The sequence below is a fragment of the Penaeus japonicus genome, unplaced genomic scaffold (assembly GCF_977035675.1).
Source record: "Penaeus japonicus unplaced genomic scaffold, GWHDUDI00000001_assembly GWHDUDI00000016, whole genome shotgun sequence".
NCBI classification, from domain to species: domain Eukaryota; kingdom Metazoa; phylum Arthropoda; class Malacostraca; order Decapoda; family Penaeidae; genus Penaeus; species Penaeus japonicus.
The window spans coordinates 13,309,249-13,319,459 of record NW_028234418.1 but is presented as its reverse complement, the minus strand read 5'-3'; the positions used below and the strand labels follow the sequence as shown (position 1 = coordinate 13,319,459).

Here is a 10,211-nt window from a genome sequence, read left to right as displayed (position 1 = left end):
ATCCATATATACTCATATATATGTATATATATATATATATATATATATATATATATATATATATATATATATGTGTGTGTGTGTGTGTGTGTGTGTGTGTGTGTGTGCATATATATATATATATATATATATATATATATATATATATATATATATTTTTTATATATATATATCTATATATATATCTATATATATAAACAATGTGTATAGAAATGAAAGGAACCATTAAATTATAAAACTTATAACATGATTATAAGCACTTAGATGACTTAGTGACTGTCTCTTAATAATCCCTATTCCTTCGCGATCGGCTTCGACCTAAGGACACTTCGACGAGCTAACCTCAGACCCGGATCTTGCCATCACTCCCGTCGGCCAATCAGAGTCGAGTCGAACCGTAATTCGTCCAATGAGCAAGGTCATCCGTGCTCTCGGAATGACCTCGTATCTCGCCTCAGAATAGGATCTTTTTAGATTTAGGCAGATTTTATTCAGACTTCGTATTGAGAGGTCATCCTCAGCCTTCGACTCCTCCATATTGCGTCTAGTGCCTTAGTGACTCATTTCATATACTGTGTTTCCTTAGTGTTCTAGATATAACTACAATTCATATCTCATTAGCTTTTGCGATAGGTTTAGCATCGCCCTTGCGTATATACTGTGGCCCTTATTGTTGTGATTAATGTTATTTATATTCTTTAAATTATAATATATTGTTATTGTTTCTTATGTGTGGTAATTAGAGAAAAATAAACTCATCACAATACATATATGTTTGTATATACGCACTTATATATATATATATATATATATATATATATGTATATATGTATACTTATATGTATATATGTATACTTATATGTATATATGTATACATTTACACATATATATATACATATATGTATATATATATATACATATATGTATATATATATACATATATACATATATGTATATATATATACATATATACATATATGTATATATATGAACAAAAGATATATCTAAATACATCTTTTGCGTTTCTTTAGATATTAAGTGTCATTCATACCTTTCAATATATATATATATATATATATATATATTTATATATATATATACATACATATGTACATACATATATATATATAAGTAGATATATATGCATGTATATATATATATATATATATATATATATACATACATTCATATATATATATATATATATATATATATATACATATATACATACATACATATATATATATATATATATATATATATATATATATATACATGTATTATGACAAATCTGGCTATGTCTAGGGTCCGAGTCCTTCATGTGTATCTAATAATTCTAACACAGATATATTTAAAACGATAAAAACATTAATCCTTAATCAGTTAACTCATTTAGATTTGATTAGCAAATAATTTTACATGATAAGAGAATACAGAATAAATAAACATTTAGGAAAAATGAAACGATCTGATTCCGAGTTGAAATTCAATTACTGTAACTTAGTCAAAAGGGTGCTGGGTTCTTCTGATAAAGAAAAACACACTTTGCAACACTCCTTAAAATTGTTCTGCTTCGAGTGCTTGCAAGTTCTTGCACTTTCACACCTCTTTTTCTTCTTAAACGATGTAAAACACCTTCAGTGTAAATCAAATCATACTATAGTTTCCGCTTGTGATGAATACTTAGAATCTCTCTCCAGATTTCTATAGATAATGTGCTGTTTGCATCTCTGAAGTATTATCAACTGAATTTGCTTTCTCTTCTCACCTGTTCTTTATCTGACTTAGATGTTTGAAAATTAGTTGCATCGTGGCCCGTAAGGGGATCGAACCCTCGACATCCGCGTTATTAGCACGGCGCTCTAACCAACTGAGCTAACAGGCCCTTGTACACCCATAGAAACGTCTTGAATCTTGATTTTCAATAATTTCACATGGTCTCGCGCGCGGGCTCACACACATACATATCACACACACACATGTACACATACACATGCACACGTACAGTCGTACACGAACACACACACACATATATGGCATGCACTCACACACGTACACATACACGTGCACATGCACACACACATATACTTGTCATGCACTCACGCACACACACGTACATATATACATACACACACACAAACTCGCGCGTGTGTATATACATACAGATATATACACATACATACATGTCACGCACCCACGCACACACACGAACGTACACATGCATGCACATACACATTCTCATACATACACACCACATACATACATACACACATATGCTTATATATATATATATATATATATATATATATATATATATATATATATCTTTGTCCGTGTTTCCTTATTGTTTTAGATATAACTACAATTCAGGTTTAGCTCCGCCCTTACGTATATATTGTGGACCTTATTGTTGTGAATAATGTCATATATATTCTTTGAAGTATAATACATTGTTATTGTTTTAGCTGGTGTGTTTGACACCATCCTTTTATTTCTTATGTGTGGTAATTATAGAAAAATAAACCCGTCACAATATATATGTATATATATGTATATGTTTACATTTATACATATATATATGTATATATATGAACACAAGATAAATCTCAATACATCTCTTACGTTTGTTAAGATATTCAGTGTCATTTATACCTTTCTTTAATATATATATATATATATATATATATATATATATATATATATATATATACATGCATTATGACAAATCTGGCTTTGTCTAGGGTCCGAGTCCTTCATGTGTATCTAATAATTCTAACACAGATGTATTGTAAAAAATAAAACATGAATCATTATACAGTTAATTCATTTCGATTTAATTAGCAAAGGATTTTACATGATTAGAGAATATAGACTATAGAAACATTTTGAAATAAGAAATCAAAACTAAACAACATTAAGGAAAAATGAAACAATCTGATTCCGAGTTGAAATTCAATAACTGTAAAACAGTACAACAAAGTCAAAAAGGTGATGGGTTCTTCTGATAAAGAAAAACACACTTTGCAACACTCCTTAAAGTTGTTCTGCTTCGAGTGCTTGCAAGTGCTTGCACTTTCACACCTCTTTTTCTTCTTAAACGATGTAAAACACCTTCAGTGTAAATCAAATCATACTATAGTTTCCACTTGTGATGAATACTTAGAATCTCTCTCCAGATTTCTATAAGCAATGTGCTATTTGCATCTCTGAAGTATTATCAACTGAATTTGCTTTCTCTTCTCACCTGTTCTTTATCTGACTTAGATGTTTGAAAATTAGTTGCATCGTGGCCCGTAAGGGGATCGAACCCTCGACATCCGCGTTATTAGCACGGCGCTCTAACCAACTGAGCTAACAGGCCCTTACACATGAATGGAAACGTCTTGAATCTTGATTTTTCAATAATTTCACATGGTCTCGCGCGCGGGCTCACACACATACATATCACACACACACACATACAGTCGTACACGAACACACACACACATATATGTTATGCACTCACACACGTACACATACACGTGCACATGCACACACACATATACTTGTCATGCACTCACGCACACACACGTACATATATACATACACACACACACAAACTCGCGCATGTGTATATACCTACAGATATATACACATACATACATGTCACGCACCCACGCACACACACGAGCGTACACATGCATGCACATACACATTCTCATACATACACACCACATACATACACACATACTTATATATATATATATATATATATATATATATATATATATATATATCTTTGTCCGTGTTTCCTTGTTGTTTTAGATGTAACTACAATTCAGGTTTAGCTCCGCCCTTACGTATATATTGTGGACCTTATTGTTGTGAATAATGTCATATATATTCTTTGAAGTATAATACATTGTTATTGTTTTAGCTGCTGTGTTTGACACCATCCTTTTATTTCTTATGTGTGGTAATTATAGAAAAATAAACCCGTCACAATATATATGTATATATATGTATGTTTACATTTATACATATATATATATTTATATATATGAACACAAGATATATCTCAATACATCTCTTACGTTTGTTTAGATATTCAGTGTCATTTATACCTTTCTTTAATATATACATGCATTATGACAAATCTGGCTATGTCTAGGGTCCGAGTCCTTCATGTGTATCTAATCATTCTAACACAGATGTATTGTAAAAAATAAAACATGAATCATTATACAGTTAATTCATTTCGATTTAATTAGCAAAGGATTTTACATGATTAGAGAATATAGACTATAGAAACATTTTGAAATAAGAAATCAAAACTAAACTACATTAAGGAAAAATGAAACAATCTGATTCCGAGTTGAAATTCAATAACTGTAAAACAGTACAACAAAGTCAAAAAGGTGATGGGTTCTTCTGATAAAGAAAAACACACTTTGCAACACTCCTTAAAGTTGTTCTGCTTCGAGTGCTTGCAAGTGCTTGCACTTTCACACCTCTTTTTCTTCTTAAACGATGTAAAACACCTTCAGTGTAAATCAAATCATACTATAGTTTCCACTTGTGATGAATACTTAGAATCTCTCTCCAGATTTCTATAGATAATGTGCTGTTTGCATCTCTGAAGTATTATCAACTGAATTTGCTTTCTCTTCTCACCTGTTCTTTATCTGACTTAGATGTTTGAAAATTAGTTCCATCGTGGCCCGTAAGGGGATCGAACCCTCGACATCCGCGTTATTAGCACGGCGCTCTAACCAACTGAGCTAACAGGCCCTTGTACACCTATGGAAACGTCTTGAATCTTGATTTTCAATAATTTCACATGGTCTCGCGCGCGGGCACACACACATACATGTCACACACACACACACACACACACACATGTCACGCACTCACGCACACACACACACTTACATATGCACATAAACATGAGCGCACACACACACACATGAGTGTATATACATACAGACATACAAACACATACATGTCACGCACCCACACACACACATGCACATTCATATACATACATACACACATATACTTATATATTTATATATATATCCTTCTATCTATCTATCTATCTATCTATCTATCTATCTATATATATATATATGTTTATCCATATGCATATACATATTCATATAAATATATAAATATATATATATATATATATATATATATATATATATATAAATATATAATAAATATATATATATATATATATATATATATATATATATATATATATATTATGTGTGTGTGTGTGTGTGTGTGTGTGTGTGTGTATGTGTGTGTGTGTGTGTGTGTGTGTGTGTATGTATGTACTGTATATATATTTATTTATCTATGCGTATATATATATATATATATATATATATATATATATATATATATATATATATATATACATATATATATATATATATATACACGCATATATATATATGTATGTATGTATGTATATATATATGTATATATATACATATATATACACACATTTATATATATATATGTATATATATACATATATATATATATATATATATATATATATATATATATATATATTCATATACCTATTGGTAGTTGGAAATAAAAACCATTTATCCATTCAGAGGGGCACAATGTAGAGTCATGAGGAGATGGGTACGTTGGGTGTATGCATACATACATACATACACACATATATATATATATATATATATATATATATATGTATATATATATATATATGTGTGTGTGTGTGTGTGTGTGTGTGTGTGTGTGTGTGTGTGTGTGTGTGTGTGTGCATGTGTGTTCGTGTGCATATGTGCATTATATATATATATTTATATATATGTATATATATATATTTAATTATATATATGTTTTTTGTGTATATATATATGTATGTATATATATATATATATATATATGTTTTTTGTGTATATATATATGTATATATATATATATATATATATATATATATATATATATATATATATATATATATTATATGCATGAAAAGAAGAGACCCCATATCATTTCTTAACACTTTCTCGATAAAAGAAAAGGCTTCTTCAGTAATGATAACACCAAAAAATAGATTTCAAATTTATATTCAATAAAAAGATAGATGAATAAAAGGATGTTGTTTAATGTTCATAATAATAGTGTCGTGTTCATATCATTCTTTACTTAATGTTTATCTTTTACTATACCTTTCCATCTGTAACAATTATCATTCTTTCTTCAGTAAAAACATTTAGCTTTATAGAAGTTTTCAACAAAAGATAATTCAAAATCATAGGCAATTATCTTTGTAATACTGTTAATACAACAAAGCAAATAAATGGAATTAAATGGTAGATAGTGCTACATACTCGATATATACTGTTATTGGCTTTGGTCACAGATATAAAGTTGGAAATTGTAAGAGTTTTTATTTTTCCCTTCTTTTCAGGGGAGATTCGTGTATAATCTTTTGGATTTATAATCGAAAAGTAAAATTAAATGGATATTAATGATTTTCAGAGAGAGATAGAAGGAATGTCTATGTGGTGAAGGTGGCAAGAGGAGGAAATGAGATGTTTAGAGAAAAGAGAAAGAAAATAGGAAGATAAGAAGAATAGAGAAGGAAAATTAAAGAAAGAAAGGGAGAAGGAAGAGGAAGGATAAAGAGAAGATTGGAGAAAAAAGAGAGACATAAAGTCACATTATCTTTAAAACACTTCCTTTAGACTCCCCTAAATTAACATGGAATACCAAAGAAAATGTACAATTTAAATGTATAACTTATGTAAATTACCCATATAGAATTTATTGCTTCGAAAGCGTTTTTTTTTCTATCTACCCAGTGATTCCCAAATTGTGTGCCGCCATTGTCTCCTTGGTGTACCGCTAAAATAATATAACTCTGCTAGGTTCCGAGAATTCCTCACGCTAATCGGCGAAAATAAGTCCAGTTTAAGGACTATAAAATCCCGGTTTCCCAGGAGTGCCCACAGGCTTGTTTACTTGGGATGCGTTCGTATTCGAAAGAATTGCTGATACCCATGAAGGAAGTCTTGCCTTCAGCCTCGCATCATCTTGATTTGTGTTTATTACAAAAGGATTCAATAGCCTGTGTGGACATCTCATACTCGGCACAATTTTCAGTCGGGCTTTTGCGACCGTAGCCATCCTTAGTCTCAGCATATTTCGTCAAGTTCGTTCTGTTATTACAATAAACGTGTTTCCTTTCAGAATTCAAGTCTCTGTTGCTTAATCCGTTGCAGACGGGGATAGATATGCTTCGCTAGTCCCCAGGACGGACAATAATGGCACCTGCGAGGTACCCGAGATAGTTTTTATTTCAGAGTGAGGGAGCTTCACCAGACATGTCGTGACTTTTCGCGCTCTCTTTCGTTCACTCGTTATATTATTAGGGTCATATTTGCGTTCGTCATTTTTGTGTTTTACTATCTTGTGAGACTTATGTTGCATCTGACAATGTTTATCATTGTTGTAGTAAACTGAAATTATAATAGTTGGTCCATATCACTCATTATGTACTTTACACTTTACAAACTATTTTTTCGTCCGCGTACACGTTCGTAACCAAATGCGAAAGAAATAATCATCCATAATGAAAATAAATGAAGAGATCAGGTACAAGAAGGAGTCATTCGCTTACGACTGCGAGTGCCATCGCACACAGCAGCCATCCTGGCACAGGGGCACATTGCAGATGCTGTACATCTTCCTCTTCTCATTCTGCAAACACATTATACATCGCCGGTACTCTAGCTAAGTGAATGGGCTGCTACAGAGATATATGTAGTCTCGTTCCACGTTTCTATCTCTTAACAGCGCGGAGTGAGATATATAGATAGATAGGTACATAGATAGATAGAGAGACAGAGAGAGCGAGAGAGAATGAGGAGCGAGAAGGCTTGTGAGTTTGCACCAATTACACGCTATGTCAGATGTGAACTTAGAAGTTTGTTCCCCCAGTTTGACTCAAAGTGTGAACTTTAGCAGAGTGGAAGCATGCTATTTGTTCGCAACTTGAATTTGGTGTGGAGAAGACAGCCTGAAGATACATTCGCCTCCTGTCGGCGAGGCAGGAGGAGAGGTCCTTTAAGGTCAAGGTCTTGAGATGGTCTGACTCTTTTTCGCTGCTTTTCTATGACTCAGAACTTTTTATCCACTAGGAATTAATCTCAGGGCTGTTAATATGTGATCAGTGTATAGACAACATTAACCCTCCACTTCAGAACCCTTTCAGCTAAAGGAGTACGAACAACAAACACTGAAGCAGTGACTGACAGCAATAAAAAGTATGAGGTATGAACCTAATAAGAAAACAGAAAGCGAGAGTCACGTGCTCTCACAATAGCAATACAGACAGTACCAGCTTACAGGCACTGGACCTGGGTTCTGGCTCTCTATCCTGACAGCTTGGAAGTAGGTGTTCTACGGGATGTCCTCGGGTTATGAGGATGAAATTCTGAAAATGAAGCGTGCATCATGCAAGTAACAAGTTGCCTAGAAAGATAACATGTAAGAACTGTGGTGAAGCATAGAATGAGAGAACAAAATTATGTATCATCTTCTATTAATACAATTTCAGAGTTAACCAGTTATGTACTATGCGTAAATTATGAACTTTATCAATAAACATTAATTACAAACGAAAGAGATAATGGGGTGGAGGCAAGAAAGAGAGAACTGGGAGAGCTGTGAAATCGTGTTGCCAAGCTCATGAATCTGGATCCATTTCCTTTGACTAAAAGTGTTTGTCGGGGTTATTTATAAATTAACCCGCGCCAATCACAGTTCAAGAGAGGCTCGCTCGTGTAACCCCAATGATGACATAAATCCGTCCCGCTTTTCACTGTAGACCCAGGGTTTTATTTTGGATGACCTGAAGTTTACTTGCTTATGCAGGTATAGGTAAGAGTGATGCAAGGAGATGCCTTCTGAGAACTTTGGGTAGCTCAGGGTAAGGCAGTATATCTGGATCGATAAAGCGACTGTCAATTCTCTTATTTATTACTTTTTTTCCAAAATTATTTTCAGTGGAACTTAAAAAAAAAACTCATCAACTACGGTTTTTACTTCTTCACTTTTAAACTTAGATGCAGACTGTACGTCTTTTGGCTTAGTACCCATTCATAACATGGCTAAAATCTGTATTGTTTAAATGTTTGCTTATTTCTGCGATATTTTTTAAGTGTCTGTATTTGCTATTTTTGTTATGAATAAATAAATCATACTCTGACAAAGACTGGATATTTTTTCATAATAATCCTTAAAACGCCTATATCTGATTTGCCAGATCTCTTCATATTAAAGAAAAAAATAGAACTCTCATTACATTCAAGTCAAATAATTCATGATAGTCTGGTGGGGATTATTAATACGCATTATACGAATCCCTTAAAACCCCATTACAGGATCGCGTTTTGAAGGTTGTTGTTTATCATCAATGATTTTTCATTAGAATTCGCGATTATCATAGAAACTTTGTTTACGAATCAACAAATAATGTGAAAGCATCTTTCAGAAAAATTTAAGATGATTCCACATTCATCGATAAGTCATACAGAAATGATTGCTGAGCATTAGGGGGGGGGGAGTTAATAATGTGTTATCACATTAGTAGTGTCGGTCATAATGCTGTATTCTGTTAATTAAGACTGCAACATCACATGTGGATTGCGTCAGTTAATTAGTGCCCTTCAGTCGAGATCGCAGACTGGACTGAGAGCACAGATTAACGAGGCGTTCAGAGATGCAATGAAATGGGCATACTGACTGCAGTGGAGTTGTAATAGGAATGGGTATGGCTGGCTGCGACAATTTCTCTGTCTCCGAGGTTATGATTGACAATTCATCATCGTTAATAGAAGCGCCTGTTAGCTCAGTTGGTTAGAACGCCGTCGAGGGTTTGATCCAATTACCGGCCACACCTGTAATTATTTTCAAATATCCAAATTAATTATTTAGATTATTGGTTCCCAGACTAGCCCCTACTCCCCCTCCCTCTCCCCGGGGTCGTGAGGAGGATACAAAAGAGGAGTGAAGTCGTCTGTTCAATAATCATTGTTTAATAAGAATAATGAAATCATTCCAAGAATAAGTATCTGGCCTCACATACAAGTTTATGAATCTGTTCATATCATGGAATCATTGGTTGGATTCCTTGTATTTTCAGTTCAGTCTCATGAGTATTTCCGAATATTGCATGC

At 32.8% G+C, this 10,211-nt stretch overlaps 3 non-coding genes across 3 annotated transcripts; all 3 read right to left on the bottom strand.

Annotated features, from left to right (window-relative positions):
- Window positions 1–1,811: 1,811 nt before the first annotated feature.
- Window positions 1,812–1,885, bottom strand: TRNAI-AAU (transfer RNA isoleucine (anticodon AAU)). The gene has a single exon. It is a non-coding gene; the product is annotated as a tRNA-Ile (tRNA).
- Window positions 1,886–3,287: 1,402 nt separating this feature from the next.
- Window positions 3,288–3,361, bottom strand: TRNAI-AAU (transfer RNA isoleucine (anticodon AAU)). Its single transcript has one exon. It is a non-coding gene; the product is annotated as a tRNA-Ile (tRNA).
- A 1,335-nt stretch (window positions 3,362–4,696) lies between these two features.
- TRNAI-AAU (transfer RNA isoleucine (anticodon AAU)) lies at window positions 4,697–4,770 on the bottom strand. Its single transcript has one exon. It is a non-coding gene; the product is annotated as a tRNA-Ile (tRNA).
- Between the last annotated feature and the right edge of the window lie 5,441 nt (window positions 4,771–10,211).